Source organism: Solea senegalensis, linkage group LG3, assembly GCF_019176455.1.
Source record: "Solea senegalensis isolate Sse05_10M linkage group LG3, IFAPA_SoseM_1, whole genome shotgun sequence".
NCBI classification, from domain to species: domain Eukaryota; kingdom Metazoa; phylum Chordata; class Actinopteri; order Pleuronectiformes; family Soleidae; genus Solea; species Solea senegalensis.
Window position 1 is genome coordinate 2,785,064 of NC_058023.1, and position 20,317 is coordinate 2,805,380.

General features: G+C 41.5%; 1 long non-coding RNA gene across 2 annotated transcripts; it reads left to right on the forward strand.

Annotated features, from left to right (window-relative positions):
* Positions 1–12,240: 12,240 nt before the first annotated feature.
* Positions 12,241–19,781, forward strand: LOC122765829. Of its 2 annotated transcripts, none has more exons than XR_006360012.1 (4): positions 12,241–12,502; positions 15,097–15,202; positions 15,891–16,032; positions 19,752–19,781. It is a non-coding gene; the product is annotated as an uncharacterized LOC122765829 (long non-coding RNA). The 2 variants fall into 2 exon arrangements; XR_006360011.1 differs by lacking the exon at positions 19,752–19,781 and adding an exon at positions 19,136–19,164.
* The last annotated feature ends 536 nt before the right edge of the window (positions 19,782–20,317 follow it).

Sequence of the window (20,317 nt, forward strand, 5' to 3'; positions counted from 1 at the left end):
GTCCTTCAGACGCAGACACTCGCTAACACCATAGAGGAAGAAGAAAAATCAATGTGTACAGAACAGAGAGAAATAAAAGTTTTTACACCCTCGGCCTCCGGGGGAGAAAGAAAACAGCCGTGAGTCTGAGGCTTTATGTGTGTGTTATAGTTTTAGTCGTCCAGTTTTAGTGAGCAGTCGTCCCATCCGTGTTGCGTCACCGCGGTCGGCGGCGATGTCGGCAAACCCACCCGACCCGTCGTGAAACACGGGCCGAGGATCGTCTCGTTATCGGCGTGGAAAAAAGGGGAGTCAACGTTTTGTCATCGTTGAGGAAAACCGGTGGATCTGGATCTGCAGTCACAGCCTCTTTAGGATTCGATAACTGACGTCTATAACAGACTATATAGGATTATAGCGAGGATTCAGGCTCAGATCAGGACGATTCATGGATGTGCAGGCCTCGGGGACTTGGTCATCGCCGAGCTGTCGGGTGCATCGCGGCCAATTACAGAAGCTTTTCTTTGAGTCCTAAACATCCCCATGTTCTGTCAGGAGCTGCTGGCTGTAGCCGCAGCGGCTAATGGCTCCTGGCAGCGCGGACACTTGTTTAACCCATCAGCTGAAAGCCTCTCAGGGGAAGTGATTATGCTTGTTTACATCGGCTTTCTTTCTTTTCTTTGTACTTTTGTGACGGACTGAACCACAGAGGAGTCGCACACTGGGCTGAAGTCACGGCGTCAGTGACCCCGAGCGGAAGCTCCGACACTCGGGGTGTCAACGATGAAAAGGAGGAAGTGAGGTGTTTGGTTGCTCTGTTGGTTCCTGGTGAAAATACGTGTTTCTTCAGGCTTTGGACGGTAATTGAATCACAATCTGTGGAGAAGAAAAGACTAAGTGCACTCTATTAACCTTCACAGTAACTTTATGAATATCAATGCTGCATTGTTGCGCGTTGTTTGCCTTTATCGCCGTCTTGTACGAGAGGAAAGTGACTACAGCAGCGTCTCATGGAGAGAGGTTGTCTGTGGGGGAAGAATTAAATGTTTTGCTTGGCAATTAAAGTCGGTTGAGCCGCTCGGCGTCACATCTGCTGCACGCCGAGCCTCAGGTTTGGTGCGACGCCAGCAGAATAAATAAATGTGATGGTTTGTGGCGTGTTTGACGGTAATATTTCCCCCCTTTAGTTTTCCCATTCTCAGACTTCACGGTGCATTGCAGTTGTTTCATTTTGACAGAATTGCCGTTGTTTAATCGCATTGTTTGGTCGTGTTTTGCTCTCGTTATCTTCACTGAGGCTTAAGAGTGTTATTAGTGAAAGGCTGGTGGCTTACAAAACCCCGCTAATCACTTTTTAATGAATCGAATGCAAATTGGAAGCATATTTTTTTGGAGGGACTTTGTGTTTGTTCACTTGTCTTTAAACACTGTTCAGACACGACAGGAGAGATTAGCGTCCTCGCGTGACTTCCTCTCGTTCACAAACAACCTGAACGTCTCGGTCACTCAAGGAAACAATAGTAGAGCTGAAACAATGAATCCTTTATTATGAAAAAAAGCGTCAAACCGATTCATCGATTATCAAAATAGTTTCTGATTCGTTTAATAATCGGTTTGAATCTGTTTTCCGTGATTAAAACAAGAATTCTGATGGTTTCAGCGTCTAAAATGTGAATATTTTCTTCACTTCTTAAAACTGAACCAGGTTTGACAAACACTGATCCACATTTCCAACGTTCTCGGACATTTCATCGACCAAACGATGACTCGATTCATCGAGAAAATAATCGTCTAGTTTAAGAATCAGAAGAACGTTTGTGCCGCGGCTCCACGGCGCCATCTGGGACACAAACCGGCTCAGAGGTCTGTCGTCCACTTTGTTTACTGTGTTTGGACGAGTTGTTTTTGGGGGGCGTGGCCTGTAACTACAGAATTCTATGTGGAATGGATGAGACCAGACACGGGTAGACGATCTGATCACTGCTGCTGTGTTTAACGTGAACAGATCAGGTCAGGAAGATCAGATCCTGATCGGATCTGTTTACAAGTGGATCACCGACAATAATGAAGTTTCTCATCGTCTCGTCGTAGCTTTAGCTTTAGCTTTAGCTTTTCTCTCATGAACAAAGAACTTGAAGTAAATGTAAAGCGATTAAAATGATTTCTTTTGACTTTGCCGCAGGAAAGTGTCGTTGGTTTCAACTCATGTCAAATGTAGAAAAAGTGCACTTGCTCACGTGGAGTCAGCCTTTGGGGAGGAGTCACGCTCACTCTGACTCCGCCGTGTCATCGAGCCACATTTTTTCATATTTTTCACAGACAAGGTTTCTCTGAAAGGACAGAAGTGGAATGAAGAGCCGTGACATCGATTCACTTATTGACGAGCTGTTCACCGACGAGAGTCGAGGTAAAAGAGGAGATTGTGAAGTGGTTTCTTTTGACAATGAAACTCGAGTCTGCAGCACAGGAACCACTGAAGTGTGTGTGTGTGTGTGTGTGTGTGTTCCTGGTCTTGTAGGAGGGACCTGCTGCGTCCTTGATCACACCAGGGTCAATGAGAAGACACCAAGTGTTGCAACGTGTGCTCAATATTCTTCAAGTGTTATCAGTCGCACACGTTTGATCACTTTTAACCCGCGGGACACAGGAGCTGTTGATGCACCGCTGCCTCTTGTGGTGACTTTACGTCACCGGGGTTAATCTGAATCTGGGATTCCCGACACTGAAGATAAGTCACTGATTTTCTCTGTGGGTTTCCAGCTGGATCATGAGACTTTGTGCATAAATAAATGAACTGGGTACAACACTTCGTTTCCTGCTCCTCATCCTCATCCTCGTGCAGCTGTGAGTTACTCCTTCACTGCGTTGCATTTTGGGAAATTATCCAAAACACACAATCAACATTTTTGCCTTTTTTGGAGCGGCGCACGCTGGCTTTTGTGATTACATGTGATTTTGTGGAGTGGAAACGTGAGAAGAACTCCGGAGCAGCGGTGATGAACTCGGCTGAGGACGCCTGACGGCGGCGGGCACGTGGGCTGATGAAGGGATTAAATCACCTGGGCGACTGTGTTTTAATCTGGGGAAATATGATAGAAAACGACAGAATATTTGCAGATTACCTGCAGAAGTGAACTGGGTTTGAACCAAAGTTTTTAAGAATAAAAAAATTCGAGACGTTACCACTGAGCTTTCTCTCCGTCTTTTTTATTTTTACATCAACAGAAGGGATGAGACACCCGTCCGTCCCCCCGTCTTTAAGATGATCCAGTTCTAAAAATAACTTCTCATTAATTCCTTGTGGTTGTGCCATCTGGCAACACTGAGCGGCACACAGGGTTCTGTGGGGGTTCCACAATCGTGCCGGCGACGCCCAGAGGTTTTATCTTCTCGTCTTTTCGCAGAACCCTTTTCAAATGTGGCACCAAAGGTCACGTGGACTCAAGGAGATGAAAGATAGCGGCGACGCTGAGCCTCAGAAATCACGTTCTCTGCTTCAGGGAAATCCGTTCATATGAACCGGAGAATGCAACCTGGAGCAGTGGAGATGTTCCACCGCTGGTCGGTAATCCCCAGATTATCCAAGTTTGAAGGCCAGTGTTCATCGTCGGAAGATATCGCTCATTTGAATGAATGCTTTTCTGACCCTCGTGAACATCGCGCACCGTTCCCGGTCCCTGACTCACAGTTTGCTGTGATCACACTCAGGACTCAGGACTCAGGACTCAGGGCATCTGGTTCTTGGAGACGAGCAAACACGAGGAGGTGAGGCGAGGACGGCAGCAGCAGGAAGAGGAGGCGGTGCCTGTGGGAAAATATAAGCCTGGTTTTTACTACATTGAGACGTGGAACTAAATATAAGTGACACTAGTTTCTAATTTCCCGTAGACGCAGATATCATCATTTCTAAATCAATACATGATTAGCTCGGTTGTTCTGAATTGAGTTTCATACCTCAAACAACGAGGGGAATTATGGGATATAATTAGCTCTTCTGCAAACATGAGATCTAAAAGACATAAACGTAGTCGTCTCACTCCACTGTGCCCTGCACGTGTTTGACTTTGTGGTTGTTATTATTATTATTATTATTATTATTATTAATAATGAATCCTTCCACGCTGACCGCGCTCACCTCGCAGACACTTTCTATGAACTTCACAGCGCAGGTGGTGAGTTGTTGTGTTTGTGTTTGAAGGAAGAAACTTTTGTCCGACGACTTCCTGACGTGTTTTTTAACGATGAACGCTTTTGTCCGTGGGTTTTTTTTCTTCTGAGGACAGAAAACAAACCCTTTTATAGAAATGAATTCTTTTTTGTTGGGAGTTTGAAATGTCAGGGCAGCTTTCGACGAACAACAACAACAACAAAAAAGACAAAGCAGACTGTTGACACGCCCGGAGGAAGCTGCTCTATTGACACCGGGATGATTAAGCGCTGTGGAAGACTTCGTAAACACAACATTTTTGTATTTCATGCCTCGCTGCCTTGTTTTTTTCCTCTCACAAGCTGCTTTTTACGTCCCAGAGTGTCGTTCGCTGCCGTTTCCATAATTAAACAAATATCATATCACTTCAACAGTAAATAAATAAATAAATAAACTCCCTAATGAAAATGCTATTACGTTCCGTCTTTGCTGCGCTCAAGGGGGCCAAACATTTAATTTCTATTATTTCTGGGCTGAATGAACAAAACGCTGCTCCAGGTTTTAACAAAAACAAGAGACTCGTAGTTAATATTCTGATGCTTGTTTGTAACGTCTTAAAGTTTGGCAACACAGATTAATGAGCCTTTAATCTGATTATTGGCACTCATTAGAATATTCCATTCATATTCATGTAAAAGATTAGATCAACATAACATCCACTTATAAGCAAATATCGGATTATAGCTTGTGTTAAATACGACTAAGATTAATGTTACTGGTGAGTAAAGGTAGAGATTATTAAATTAATCATCAACTATTAACTTTGAGGTTTCTGTCATTTTTCAGCTTGTTAAATGTGAATATTTTCTACTTTCTGTCATTTTTCAGCTTCTTAAATGTGAATATTTTCTACTTTCTGTCATTTTTCAGCTTCTTAAATGTGAATATTTTCTACTTTATGACATTTTTCAGCTTCTTAAATGTGAATATTTTCTACTTTCTTTCATTTTTCAGCTTCTAAATGTGATATTTTCTAGTTTCTGTCATTTCAGCTTCTTAAATGTGAATATTTTCTACTTTCTGTCATTTTCAGCTACTTAAATGTGAATATTTTTCTACTTTCTGTCATTTTTCAGCTTAAATGAATATTTACTATTTTCTCTTGAATAATTCATTTTCAGCTTTAAATGTGAATATTTTCACTTTCTGTCATTTTTCAGCTTCTTAAATGTGAATATTTTCTACTGTCATTTTTCAGCTTTATATGAATATTTTCTAATGCTCTTGTCATTTTTTCAGCTTCTTAATTGTGAATATTTTCTACTTTCTGTCATTTTCAGCTTCTTAAATGTGAATACTTTCTGTCATTTTTCAGCTTAAATGTGAATATTTTACTTCTGGGTCATTTTTCAGCTTCTTAAATGTGAATCTTAAATATGAATATTTTCTACTTTCTGTCATTTTTCAGCTCTTAAATATGAATATTTTCTACTCTGTCATTTTTTCGCTTGTGAATATTTTCTACTTTCTGTCATTTTTCAGCTTTAATTGTGAATATTTTCTACTTTCTGTCATTTTTCAGCTTTAATTGTGAATATTAATACTTTCTACTTTCTGTCATTTTTCAAATGTGAATATTACTCTGTGAATATTTTCTACTTTCTGTCATTTTTCAGCTTCTTAAATGTGAATATTTTCTACTTTCGGTCATTTTTCAGCTTCTTAAATGTGAATATTTTAATATCGAATAAACGGGTAGAGCGATTTTTAACCCGGTTCTGTAGCTACAGAGCAGATGATTGGCTTCTGCGAGGCTGTGTCATATTATGGTCTGTCTCTGTTGCTCGGCACAAATTATATCTCTGATTCACGCTGAATGTGAACCATGGAAACGAGGACGCAGGGAGACGAAGATTTAGACGAGTGACAGTTATTTCCCTCTCTGCATTCTTAGTCTCGGGCTCTGTGGTGTGTGTGTGAGCACGACTTCATCTAAATAGATCCCTGACACCCGGGGGATATTTCTGTCAGCTGGTAACTGAGTCACACGTCCTGTACGACGAGACCGTCCTGCTGTTGAGTTCTAAACTCTTCTTCTTGGCTGCGACACAGTTCATTATTATGGGGATTCTCTAAAACAACCTGGTGTAGTTATATGTACAGTAAAGTTAGGAGACATCCACGCTGCTCACAACACATGGATTCCACTCTGGATGTAGGGAACGTAAAAAATGTATATGTATATATATATATGTATGTATATATACAACGCAGCTTTTTACAAACCTCTTGAACTCCAGTCAGTCTCTGAGAGTCTGTTTTCCATGTAATTCCATGTAACTCTTGAGATGCACTTGAGAACATCTGTCAGGTCTCTGAAGTTCGATCATCTTCACTCAAGTCCTGTAAAGAACCCGGTGTTTGTGTGTGTGGGGGCTCCGGGAGAACAAGTATACGCTCCGAATCAATAACTCTTGTCGACTTGAATCCTCACGTCGAGTCGAGACGAGAACGTGGACTCCACACTTCACCTCCGTCCTCTCTCTGTCTGAGGCCTCCTGTGGTAGGAGAAGGTACGTTCAGGATCGTGTCATTGACGTTTAGTCCTTCTGAGATTGCTAAACTACCTGATGTTCCTCATGCTGTCAGGAAACCAGAGTGGTTCTTCTCTAAAACCGCCGTTTTTGTTAAGATCCTGTCTCATCCCTGCTGTGTTCTCGCTACACAAGCCCTCGCTGTCAGCAGCTGCTGGCTTTTAATTGCACCAGGACTCAGCTTTGGTAATTATGTTGTCAAGCTCAAAAGAGTCTTGAGAGCAAATAATGTCACTGGTACAGCGGCTGGTCCTCTCCGTGTGTGTGTGTGTGTGTGGAGGAGATTTATCTTGATCTTGGAGAAGACATCCCTGTGCGAGGGGAAAATAAGCAGCCCAGGAGGCGACTGCACATACAAAGAACAATGTCACGTCGTTTGCAATCGAGAAACACTGGAAAACAAGGAAACTGTATTTTTCCCTCTTGCCAAAAATACAGCAGCACAAAGAGAGCGCGGCGGATTTTATTGTTTAGCTTTATGAAAGAAAAGGTTTGTGTCATGTCAGTACCATGGGCTTTAATTACACTGTACCCACTGATAAATTATACACTCTCCGACTGTCGCTCTTCTCCCGGCTCGGAGAAAGTTTTGCAAAAAAAGACGATTTTTATGCTAATTCGTCCTCACGGGGTGGAAGTGTTCGGAATACAGAGCTGATGTTGGAGTTTCTGCCGCTGTGCTCGACACAGTTCAATATTTATGTGCAGGACAAAGTGCAGCGTCCACAGGGAGGACTTTGTCTTCCTGAGTCAATGGCTGGTGGTTTTTTTCTTGTTTTTTTTGAACAACAGAAGCACCTGAGGAGAAGCTCCGAGGTTAGCCGAGCGTCCTGTGATGTCATCGGGTGGTCCCTGCTCGGGGCGCTCCGCCGCGGGCTCTTTAAAAATTCAGTTGTTTTCATCATCACACCCAACGCAGCCGTTTGTGAAGTGGTTCTGAGAGAGTGGGACAGGTGTGGACGAGTCCTGGAAGACCTGGAAGACCTGGAAGACCTGAAATCTAACCTCTGAAGCATCTGCAATGTCAACTTCAGTTTGATCTGCGTTTCAGACGTGACACAAACAAGCGTGGAGATGAGGCATGTGCATGTCAAAGGTCAAACTGGTCTTGGGTACGTATTTTTGCAAAGAGTTCACATTAGTCGTCGTAGCTTAAATAAAGAAAGCAAAGCTTGAAGGAGAAGATCTTACGATGATTCACCTCTGCTCCTGACCAAATATTGACATTAGAAAAGTGCTGGGATGGAGGTCGAACGTATTGTCCCATTTTTCATCATGGACTTTAGATGCAAGGAGTTAATGTGGCTCAAACCTGCTGATTTCAAATCAGTTCAAGCCGTGTCGACAAATAAGCAGCAAACTTCTTGACATTTGGTAATGTCATGAAGTCATTGTTTTTTTACGTTCCCTTGCAATATTTTTTACGTACCCTCGAAATATTTTTTAGGTTCCCTCGAAATATTTTTTGCGTTCCATCTAAATATTTTTTACGTTCCCTTGCAATATTTTTTGCGTTCCATCTAAATATTTTTTACGTTCCCTTGCAATATTTTTTACGTTCCCTTGCATTATTTTTTACGTTGCCTCGCATAATTTTTTACGTACCCTTGCAATATTTTTTGCGTTCCATCTAAATATTTTTGTACGCCTTCCTAATATTTTTACCCTCGCAATATTTTTTACGTTCCTCGTGGGTAATATTTTTTTGCCTCTAAATATTTTTACGTTCCCTTGCATTATTTTTACGTTGCCTGCGCAATTTTTACGCACTTTGCAGTATATCTTTTATGCCTCTAAATATTTTTTCCCTCTAAATATTTTACGCTTCCTAAGATTTTTTACTTTCTTAAAATATTTTTTCGTTCTTTGCAATATTTTACGCCCTTGCATTATTTTTTTACGTTGCCTCGCATAACTTTTTTACGTACCCTTGCAATATATTTTGCGTTCCCTCTAAATATTTTTCGTTCCCTTGCAATATTTTAATTCCTCCTTGTAATATTTTTCCTTGTAATATTTTTATGCCTCTAAATATTTTTACGCTCGCATTATTTTTTACGTTGCCTCATATAACTTTTTTTACGCCCTTGCAATATCTTTTGCTTCCTCTAAATATTTTTACGCCCTCAAATTTTTTACGCTTCCTTGCAAGATTTTTTGCGTTCCCTCTAAATATTTTTTGCCTCTAAATATTTTTACGCCTCTAAATATTTTTTACATTTCCTTGCAATATTTTTTGCGTTCCCTCTAAATATTTTTTACGGACCCTTGCGATATTTTTTGCGTTCCCTCGCAATATTTTTTACGTTCCCTTGCAATATTTTTTGCGTACCGTCACAATATTTTTTAGAATCTTATTAGGGGTACCAGGGAACAGTACAGGGCTCCATTGTCATCTGTTGTGTTGCGTTCAATGTTGTCATCGTTCGTTGTCGATGACCGGTGCGACGTCACGCTGCGTGCCTCGCTGACGCGGCCGTAGGGGACGGCGCACGCCTCGCGCGACCAAGTAAAGGTTCTGTTCTCAGACCTCAGGCTTTCCCGTTCCAAACCGTGATGGAAAACAGCCACAAGCAGCTCCTACATTTGGACGGATGCAAAAGACACACAGCCTCACGAGCACGTACTCCACGTTCTTCAAGCACGTGAGCTTCATGAGCTTCATGAGCTTCATGAGCTTCATCTATGCTGCGTTTTTGCAAAACAAAGTGGATTCTGGGTCTGTGTTTGCTACATTCTGGACCGATACGGGTTCAAAGCAAACCTAAGAGGTTGGACACTGAAGTCGAGATTTATTTTATTCTTTTTTGACAATGACAGTCCCAGTTCGCCGGCAGACTTTCAGGGTCAGCGCTGCAGCATCTGCACAGAGAGAGTGAAGGGAATCCAGACCACATCATTCTCTCTGTTCACAGACCTTCACACGTGCATGGATTCAGCTCACACATCCTTCACCTGCAGTCAGAGTCGTACACGCAGACGAGAAATGAGAACGCACAACTGGGGATTGGTCTGTGTGCCCGGATGAGGGGTCAGAACACTCATCGCCGCGGCAACAGCCCTGAACACAGGAGGTGTGACAGCAGAGGACGAGATCATGGTTAATAAATAAACAAAACAAAAGCAACACGATGACGAAAGGAACGCCTGAATCCCGACTGTAATCACACACGAGTGTACAGTACGTGCTCCAGGCCGGGTCGCTGCCACGGTGCTCTGTGATTAGAACTCCAGATCTGACCTTGAGGCTGCGAGCAGAGGAAGCACCGCGTCCAAACACCGGGGAGGATTAAAAAAAGAAAGAAGGAGTGGAATCTGACAGATAATGGAAAGACAAAGACGGCGAGGAAAGGGAGGCAGGGGCTCTGGGAGCGTGAGTGAGTGAGTGAGTGAGTGAGTGAGTGAGTGAGGGGGAGGAATCACGGAGGCATAATGGAATACGTTATGAGTCGGCAAGATGGACGGATGAAGAGCAGGAGAGAGAGAAAACATGGAGGCCAGAGCTCACTCACAGCTCAAGTTTGGGCAGAAATGAATTCAAAAGATAATCCTGAAGTAAAAAGAAGTGATTGAGAAAAGCCTCCTCTCCTTTTTTTCCCCCCTGATATTGTAAAGGAAGCTGAAGACGAAAGGAAGAAAGCTTACGCCTCACAATTGCCCTTTAAATCAGCTCAGGAAATAAGGGGGGGGTAAAAGAGGAGACTTGAGTTTTTAAGAAGCAGTCAGTGCACGTGAGGACGCCCGACCCCCCCGACGTCCATCATCTCTGTCTTATCAGTTTGAAGCATCTTTATTATTTAATACTGCTGCTGATGCTACGCCTCATTCACCATGACTCAGCAGCTGGTTAGCATAGCATCGCTTACAGTCCAGCTAAATAACTACATTTCATAATAAAGGCAATGGAGAGTAACTCCCATACTTACTTACACAATAAATATGTGTCCACTGACCATGACTCAGCAGTTATTTTGGATTTAGCTGAGCCTCAGCAGACAAATCCCGTTTCAACAAGCGTGTGATAATATCCACAGAGGTTGTGTTAATGAGCAAGCTTTAGGCGTTTCCACATCAGGTCGTCTCCCGTCGTTTTACGCTAACTGCTAACTCCACAGTTACGAGTGTGTTTTTATCTTCTTACCTCTTAAATAAGTACATTAAACCGAGTACTTACGGGAAACTGGATATTTGTAGTAGTTTTTTTCACATCTGAACGCGCCGCGTTAGCTTATGCTAAGCTATGCTAGCCGCTTCCTTCCCAACTCAACAAAAATGTGAAAAAAAAGATATAAAAATTTATATTAAATGTGTCAGTGATTAACTATATCTTTCTACAAAGATATAAAGCAGCACTTCACGTCACTGCAAAGGGAAGAAAGAGTGAACTCACAGACACGAGCGGCCACAGAGTCGCTGAGGATGTGAGGAAACGAGCAAAGTAACTCGAGTCAGTTGGGGAGGAAGTTTGGAGAGGTGACGTCTTCTTTTTTTTACAGCTAATGAGGCTAATGAGCGGAGAGGGGAAGCGGCACATTCACCGAAAACAACGTGAAAAGAAAACAGAGAAGACGACACAAAGTGCGACATCAGAATCAGTTGCTTGCGTTTAAGACGCGCACGCTCCTTCATGTGTGTGTGTGTGTGTGTGTGTGTGTGTGTGGTCTGAAGGCATGTTTCAACTTCTTCCACTGGTTTTCATAAGCCCCGGTTTGTGTACGTCGTTTGTGCGTTGATGAGGAGCTGAGGCTTTGAAATGCAAAACTCTGAGAGTTTAATTGTATAATTCAGAGTGTGTGAGCCGGGGACACTGAAGACAGATCTGATGGAGGAGCAGAGACAGAAAGCAGCGATGTGGCTTTGGTTTGTGACTGTTTGACAGTCGCTAAGATGCTCAGACAATGAAGAGCGAACGTGCCTCCCTGCCTCCCTCCCTCCCTCCCTCCCTCCCTGTGGATGTCTTTTTTGAAATTGCAAGGAGACAGAGTTTGAATGCTGAAACGACAAAGCCATCATCCAGTCTAGAAGTACATATATATATCTTTATCAATGAAACGAGTGCCATTTCATCCATAATATTGACCGGGAAGTTAAATTCTCAAGTAAAAGCATGTCATGGATGTTTGCTCTGGTAGATATTATCGACTGTCCGTCTCATAATCAACAGCTCGCTGCTTTTTATCCTGACGTTGAATGTGTAGAAAATCTCTCCTCAGCTGGAACAGCCTCAAGCAGAGGTTCAAATAATGACATCAAAGCAGAAATGTGGTCGTTTTTTTTATCAGCAGAACATTCAAATACAAATATTTGCCCATTGCAATCATTTCATACAATTTAAATTGTGTATGTTTGAATTCTTTCTTTCTTTCTTTTTTAAATTTTATTATTATTTTTTAAATTTTAACTTGTGTGCTCTTTTTTTCTGGTACTTACTGAGTCTGATATGGAGCAACTAACTGTAACTAAACAATTTCCTTCGGGATAATAAAAGTATTCTGATTCTGAAATAGCCTATTTCTAATTTGGCCACAAGGTGGCAGCAGAGGTGCATCAGTACACTCTGTTTGAGGTGTGAGAGAAGGGGCGAGACGTCATCTCACTCGTATATACGATCTTTGTTTTTGACTGACCGCCCGGTACAGTACGGTAGCTTTGAGCTAAACACAGCTAAACAGTCAAAAGGTTGAATTGAACCATTGAAAATAGGAATTAAACATTTAAAAGACAAGAGAACGACGACTGAGAAGCTGTTGACATCGTGTTGAAGCTGTTCATTGATATTCCGGTGAGTTGCGGCTGCTGCTGCTGAACACGATGCCTTAGCATGCTAACTATGTTAGCAGTGTGTGGCACGCTGCTAAAAACACACAAACATAAAGATTAGCCTTGAACTCTTATTAAAACCAGCCTGGATATTGTTAAAATGAGTAACATGAATACATGAACATGTTATGTTATGTTAATTTTCTAATGTAAGATGTAATGTACGTGAAACAATGTGATTTATGTTTTTGAAATGTTTATGTAAATTCCTGCTTGTAGTATATTGTAGTTTGTGATTTAGTGGCTGGAGATAATTATAACTTCAAAGGAGCTGTTACAAAATAATGACATGTAAAGACAACACTGTGGAGCGGTAATTTCTCACTTTTGTTTTCCTTGTATTATTTTTTTAATTTTATTTTAATTTCTTCCATTGACTTGAACTTTGAAAATATTTTCTTTTGGTACAAATTTTATTGACGTCAATGTGAATTCAAAACTGTATTACTGTGTTTATTACTTCCCTGTTTTTGTGGTAATAAGAAACATTTTGTTCTTCATTCCATCACATTCCATTGTTAATAAGTATCTAAACTGTAGGATATTGGCGCCACCAATTACTTTGTTGCAAATTATATAGCTATATTTCTTTAAAAGAAATCGCCAGTCTGTTGTCGTGTGAGTTGTTGACCATTTAAAATATAACCAATCTCCTCATCGAGTCTAAACTAGATAATAACCCTAGCTTAAAGTGATGGGTGTAAAGGGGGTTACACTAACTTTGCACAAGCTTGACAAAAGACAGATGGAACAGCTTGGGGGACTCCATTCTTCTCGGGGGACTTTTTAAACATAATGTACGTAAAAATGTCTGTGACTTGTGGATTTCTTGTCCCGTACAAATTAGTATTTCATGTGCATGTTTTACCTATTCCCTGGCCACAAATTAGTATTTCATGTGCTCTACAAGCGTAATTTTTGTCTCCTAGAATCGCTAACTTTGCAGAAGATCGTGTAAAGACAATAAACTAACAGATGGAACAGTTTCCATTCTTTTTAAACGTACCGTACATAAAAATGCCTGTGACCCTCTGATTCAGTGACACTTGGAGAACAAAAACAGTCGTCGTTTTACACTTGAATTTTCTTTTTGACTCAATTTCTCCCGTCTCACTTGTTCATCACCAATAGCATGTTTTCATGTTACTTTGCTCGTCTTCAGCACTCGTGTGTATGAGCATGAAAGTTGAAACGTTTCTCAGCTCAGCGTCTCGGCGCTCGTGTTGCATCACCTTGGGCCAAATCCTATCATTTTGCATCCACTTGAATATTTTTGCACAGCCTAAATGTAGCTCATGAAATTTGCCGTTTGTTCAATCGCGCGACTTTGAGCAAAAGAAAAATCTACACACAACCTATTCATGTTATGATGATGTATAATAGATACACTCAAATGTAAAAACTCCCTTTCTTTCAAAGATCTAAGCTGCACTCTGGACATTTGAGTGTTTTTTTGTTTTTTTTTACTATATCAAACCACTCCACACTGTTTCCCAGGTTTCCTGTTCTTGTTCTCTCCGTGTCCCTTTGATGGAAATGGAGTCTGAAACAGGCGTCCATGAATATTTCACTCAAATCTTTCAAACTCTCCGAGTGACAGCTTTGAGTTTTAATCAGTCTGAAGAGTTAATGTCAGGACACAGGGAATACTGGTCTTGAATACATGCTTACATCTGGTACCCACTTGTATGTATGCCCAAGTGAGAAGGTAAATGGCATGGATCTACAACGCACTTCATTTACTCAAAGCTGATTTGGACCCCCGTTTTGTCCTTCATCCATTGACGCATGGCGCCACATGGCGGTGTAGTGGCTAGCACTGTTGCCTCACATCAAGAAGGTCACCTGTTCCAATCTCAGTTTGGCTGAAGGTCTTTTTGTGTGGAGTTTGCATGTTCCTCCTGCAGTTCAAAAACATAAAAATTAATTTACGGGGCCCATCACATGGGAAAGGAAACTCTTCTCATGTGCACGTTTTACATATTTGTGGTAACAAATTATTATATCATGCACATGTTTTACGTATTCCACGACCACAAATTAGTATTTTATGCACAGGTTTTTACCACGTATTAGTATTTCATACACACGTTTACCTATTTTGTGGTAACAAATTATTATATCATGCGCATGTTTTACGTATTCCACAACCACAAATTAGTATTTCATGCGCAGGTTTTACCACGTATTAGTATTTCGTGGCCATGAATCAGAGTTTTTTTTCCCCATGTCACGTCTGGGGATCCGTATGAATGAATGAGAGAGTGAATGTTTGTTTGGATGTGATGGACAGACGACTTGTCCACGCTCCAGCTGGGATTGGCTCCAGCGACCCCTGTGACCCTCGTGAGGATATTCACGTGTCTTGCCCAGGGACACATCGACGTGTAGACGACCCTCCTCCTGATCCATCGCGGCCCACAAAGGTGTAGGGCAGACATATTGACGTCTCGTGCAGAAACAAAGTCTTCTTTAGCCAACATTCCCTCTTGTAATAAATCAAGATTTTCTATCTGATCACATCAGCACTTTCATTTCCTTGCTGTCTGCTTTCAGCCCCTGGTCCGGGTGTGTTGACCGGCTCGAGTCGTGACCGTCCTCCTCTCCAGACGAACGCGCCCCGCGTGACCGCGGCTCACTTATTCATGATCAGCTGACGACGGTAAGTGGAAAACGGTGAGCGTCGGCCGTGACCACGGTGACAGATGTGATCACTCCAGCCGCACATTTGCCGCTCAGCACGTCGCCACGAGAGCCTTTCATTAACATGCAGAGTCCCGCCGACACACTCAAGCATGAGCAGGGCTGTGATTACACAGGAAATGAAGTTTGCATATCCGTCATTACTCTGGATGTTGGGCAGCTGGGTGGGAGTGGGGAAAATCTCACCTCGGTGAGAGAACTTGGAACAAAACACACACGAGCTCGCACCAGCGCTGCAGGCCGACGCTGACCATCAATAAAACATCACGTGAACGTTGTGCAATTTTCACCACAGGTGCTGTTTTTCAGCTTCAAACTGTCTGAACTTTAGCGAGAACTACACCAGAGACACACAGAGCATATTTAAAGAGGCTTTAAAGGCCTGTAAACTTCTCTTTTTTCTGCCGCCGAGTTATTGGTTAAAAATAAAGTAAGAGAAACTGTAGTTTAGGGAGTCACGATCAAAGATTGTGGAAATATATCATAAGGATGTAGACGTAACTACGGCAACAACTCCACTCTGTCCTTGTGTCATTTATCTCTAATGTTTGCTTTAAAATGATTCATTAATATTTGTTTTCATTAAAAAAAATAGCAGTGAAAAGGTTAAACTCTTTGTTGAAGTGAAGTGAATTTTATTTTGACAGTGGAGTTGCGGATGACATCACTTCCTGCAAGCTCACCTGTGTTAGTTAGTGTTTCCTGTTGTGGTCCTGCTCCTCCTGGTTGCTCTGAGGGTGAAGCAGACTGTGGACGATATCCACAGCCATCCACAGTCATCCACAGTGAGTGAGTACATTTGATGTTCAAGGTGTTAAGAAGCATAAATAATGATAAATGTTGTTTTTATGACAATAAAAGAGTCAAATCTCAGCCCTTAACTGAACCAGTTAATCAGAAATGAGGTTCTGCCTTTTTAGGACCAGCTTTTGGCCTGACGAGGTCAGTGTTTAGGAAAAAAAAGGTCCTAAAGAGGCAACAAACACACACATACACACACACACACAGTTGGACCATGAAAAAACATCTCGTTATAAATTAATTGGTCCAAAAAACAAAAGACAGAGATTAGCAACGCGGACGTTTGCAAATTAATTTCACAGCAGATACAAAACAAACTTTATTTACTCTAATGACTGATTACAACGGTGCGCAATAATCATTACTGAAACCACAGTAATGAGACAGGTGCGTGCGTGCGTGCGTGCGTGCGTGCGTGCGTGCGTGCGCGCATGCGTGCGTGCGTGCGTGTGTGTGTGACCGATCAAGATAATGCAACCTGTCTAAAACGCCAGCTCCATTTAAAGTGTCTGAGTGGAGCTTTTATTCAGACGGACCTTGATGAAATAGTTGTGCAGAGCGGTGATGGACAGTCGAGGTAATTATTCTGCTCGAATAATCCTGCGAGTCGCACACGCACAAACACGCACACACACACACACAGTGACTGGTTCTGATGTGTGAAATTCTTCCTCCTGCCAGACAAACGGAGGAGTCGGTGTGAGTTTTGCTGCCGTTAACGATGGTCAGTCACTAATGTTGATTTTAAACTTTTATTAAAATTGTTCTAATGTGTGTGTGTGTGTGTGGGGGAAACTGTTCTTTTCTTCACAGGAAGCAGAATTTTCACGGTCTACAGTTGCAGCAATTTATTATTTTAATGACCAATTAATCTGTTGATTATTTTCCTCATTAAAAATAAGATAAAATGTCAAAGATCTCAAAGATAATTCTATTGTTTTTTTATTAAATGCGCCAACATAAGGACTTCCTTCCTGTACGAATATTACTCTGGGAGAAAAATTGGTGTTGGATTATGAAACATTATGACCATAATCTGGTACCAAATATGTTCCTTATGAAAATGTAACAAACCTAATCTGGGAGTAAATGTACAAATGCAACAGAATATTGGGAGAATACACATTTCTTAATAAATGTGCAAATGTAATCTGGAAGAAAATACACAAAGCGTTACATAAACAAACACAGATTAGTTGTGCAAATGTAATCTTGCAAAAACATCGTCATCTGGAATTATATAAATGTGCTGTTATAAAATATACGAATGTAATCTGGGAGAAAGTATGTTTCTTTGGAAATGTGATAAACAACATAATCTGGTGAAAATATGATCTTTACACAGTGGTTATCAACATAATCTGAGAGAGAGTGTGTTCCTTGCAAACGCGAAACATTATGAGGAACATAATCTGGGTAAAAATATGATCTTTACAAAGTGGTTATCTACATAATCTGAGAGAAAATGTGTTTTTCAATGTGATTTTGTTTTAGTTTTTTTCTACATGACCTAATCTGGCCTCCATTATAACCCCGGCACCAATCGACACCAATGCCCCTTTTTCCACGCCCCTGGTGATTTTAGTGACAGCTGTTGATGTGAGTCTTTCAGAAACTGCTGGGAATTTAACTCACAACCGTCTCTCGTTTTTACAGACAGTGTGTAACGGTAACTCTGTAAAGAAGCACACATCCTCCTGTGTACCTAATAAAGTGGCCAGTCAGTGTGAGCTGGTTTATATTCCAGAAGAGCGTCTGTGTGATATTATCACTCTGCTGCTCAGAGTTTTTGCTCCTCATTATCCGCAGCGATTGTTTTCCTCGGGCTTCGTCTCAGTCGGGGATTTTCATCGCCGCGTGGTCGCGAACGCTCCCTGCAGCCAAACAAGCCTTTGAAATCAGGATTTTAGCTTTTTCTGTTTTTCCGTTAATTAACCTGGAGTTTCAGTGCGTCACAGCGAGGACGTGGCGTGGCGAGGTGAGGAGGAGGAGGAGGAGAAGGAGGACGTGATTGCGTTTAACCAAACAAATTATAGGAGGAACAAGCAGTTTACTACAAAGACATGGCCTCGGCTTCATCGCACACAATATTGTAATCAAGCTTGTTCATGGTTTGATTGCCGAGGTTTTGGGACATCGACGCGCGGCAACTCAAACAATCACAACACGCAGGGTTTTTCCACTGACTTTAAAAGTTTAAAGTGAAAAATAAAACGTCAAGGACTGCGGGATATTTCTATATTTGCATTCACGAGTATAGGAGCAGGTGTACCTAATAAAGTGGCTTCTAGTGGAGACAGTTAAACACAAGGCGTGGCTTCATTTGAAACCACAGGACGTTTATGTTAATCTGGTTTCATTCAAAGATTTGATTTAGATGATCTTCTTATGCTGAATAATAATTCTCACATGAAGTCAAATACTTCACCGTTTTTCACGTTACTTAATTAAATAATGATTTTGACTCTAATATCCCATCATCTTGTAGTTTGTGGAACATAAAAACTATTTAAACTAGGACTGCGAGAGTGCACTGGATCCCTGACCTCAGCTCCATCCACGTTTGACCTGTTGGGTCGTGGTTTGTGTCCGTAGACGTGTTCGGGGTCGCTCTCTTGTGTCACGTACGAAGTTTCGAGGTTAGAGGGAACTTCCTGTTTCCAGCGGTTGTGGCCACAAAACCGAAAAATAAAAACTCTAAAATTGAATTCCGTGACTGATTTAAAAATGTCAATACACTCTTTTAACATGCAGTAAATTGTAAATAACTGCCAGATATTAAAAGTATTAAGTGTTGTGGAACATTCAGGACATTTTCTGGCCCTTTTTCTAGTTAAAATAAGCAGCAAAAACAAGGCTCAGGTGTTAAAGGGTAAATACGCTGCTGACACCACGTGTCTTCTCTCTCATGTGCTGCGATGAGCTCTGCCAACAGGAAACAGTCGAGTTAAAGAGAGTTTTGAGGCCTTTCAAAGGTGAGGTGTAAGGATTTTGTAATTAATTTCTTATTTTAATCCCTCACCAAAGCTCTGCCAAAAAGCTTCCTTTTTCTTTCATTGTAAACGTTTGTTTTTTTGCTTTCATCCACAAGGTAAAAGAGGTCGAACCAAACAAGCAGAAGGAAGAAAGTAAGTACGTCTGTCAAATATTACAATCCCATGCACATAATCTGCATTCTCACACATGTTTGGAGAGAAACAACATTTTAAGATGTTGATTATCAGATTATCCCGTTTCAGTTTTGCAGGGAACACATTTTCTCTCAGATTATTCCAGATTATGTTTTGTATTACATTTCACAAAAGAGCATACGTTCACACAGATTATGTTTGTACATTTTATAAAAAAACAAATATATAATTTCCCAGATTATGTGTTTTGAAAGGAAGCCATTTTCACTTAGATTATGTTTATGTTTGTGTCCAGTGTGACATTTATCACCAGATGACATGTTTACATTTCCAGAGAAATTATTTTTTCTCCCAGATTATCAGGTTTCAGTGTTGCAGGGAACACATTTTCTCTCAGATTATGTTTGTAATCACACTACATTTGTTATTCGTAAAGATCATATTTTCTCCCAAATGACGTTTATACATATTTTAATAGCAAATCTATATTTTTTCAGATTGTTTTTTACTTTTCATAAAATAGTGTTTTCTGACAGATTAGCACATGTATATGACATGTATACATTTGTCTTTCAGTTTGAAAAGTGAAGCCCAGCACGTGAGGTGAAAGTAGCAGTTAGCCACCAGGGGGCGACTCCACTGGCTGCTAAGAGAAGGCCTGACTTGATTTATTACATTTTCCTGAGGTAAGTTTCCGCTCTTCTTCAACAGGACACGGTGTTAGTTTTGTAGATTATAATCCCACTGGTGCTTAGTTTTAGATGAACTGTCGTGGCGAAGTTCTGAATCTTGAGGCTTCAAAATGTTCATTTTTGCAACTAGAAGACTGTGTCCATTTTTTATTTACACTGGCTGGATTATGTGAGATTCTGGTGTCAGTCTGCCTGTGGAAGGTCAGCACTGGTCCCGGCACTGGTTTGTTCAGTTTCTGTAAAATATCCTAAAATATCCTTGGAGCTCAGACGGATGCTCGATGCAGCCAGGAGAGTGCATCGGTGAGCTGCAGTGGCTCCGCCTCCGCGATGCCACGGCAGAGGAGAAAGCGAGCGGTCCCCGTCACTGAGCGTCTGAACAGTGGGGCCAGTAGCTGTGAGTCCAGCCAAGAGGGCAGACGCTCCCAATGTTTTTGATCGCTTCCAGAT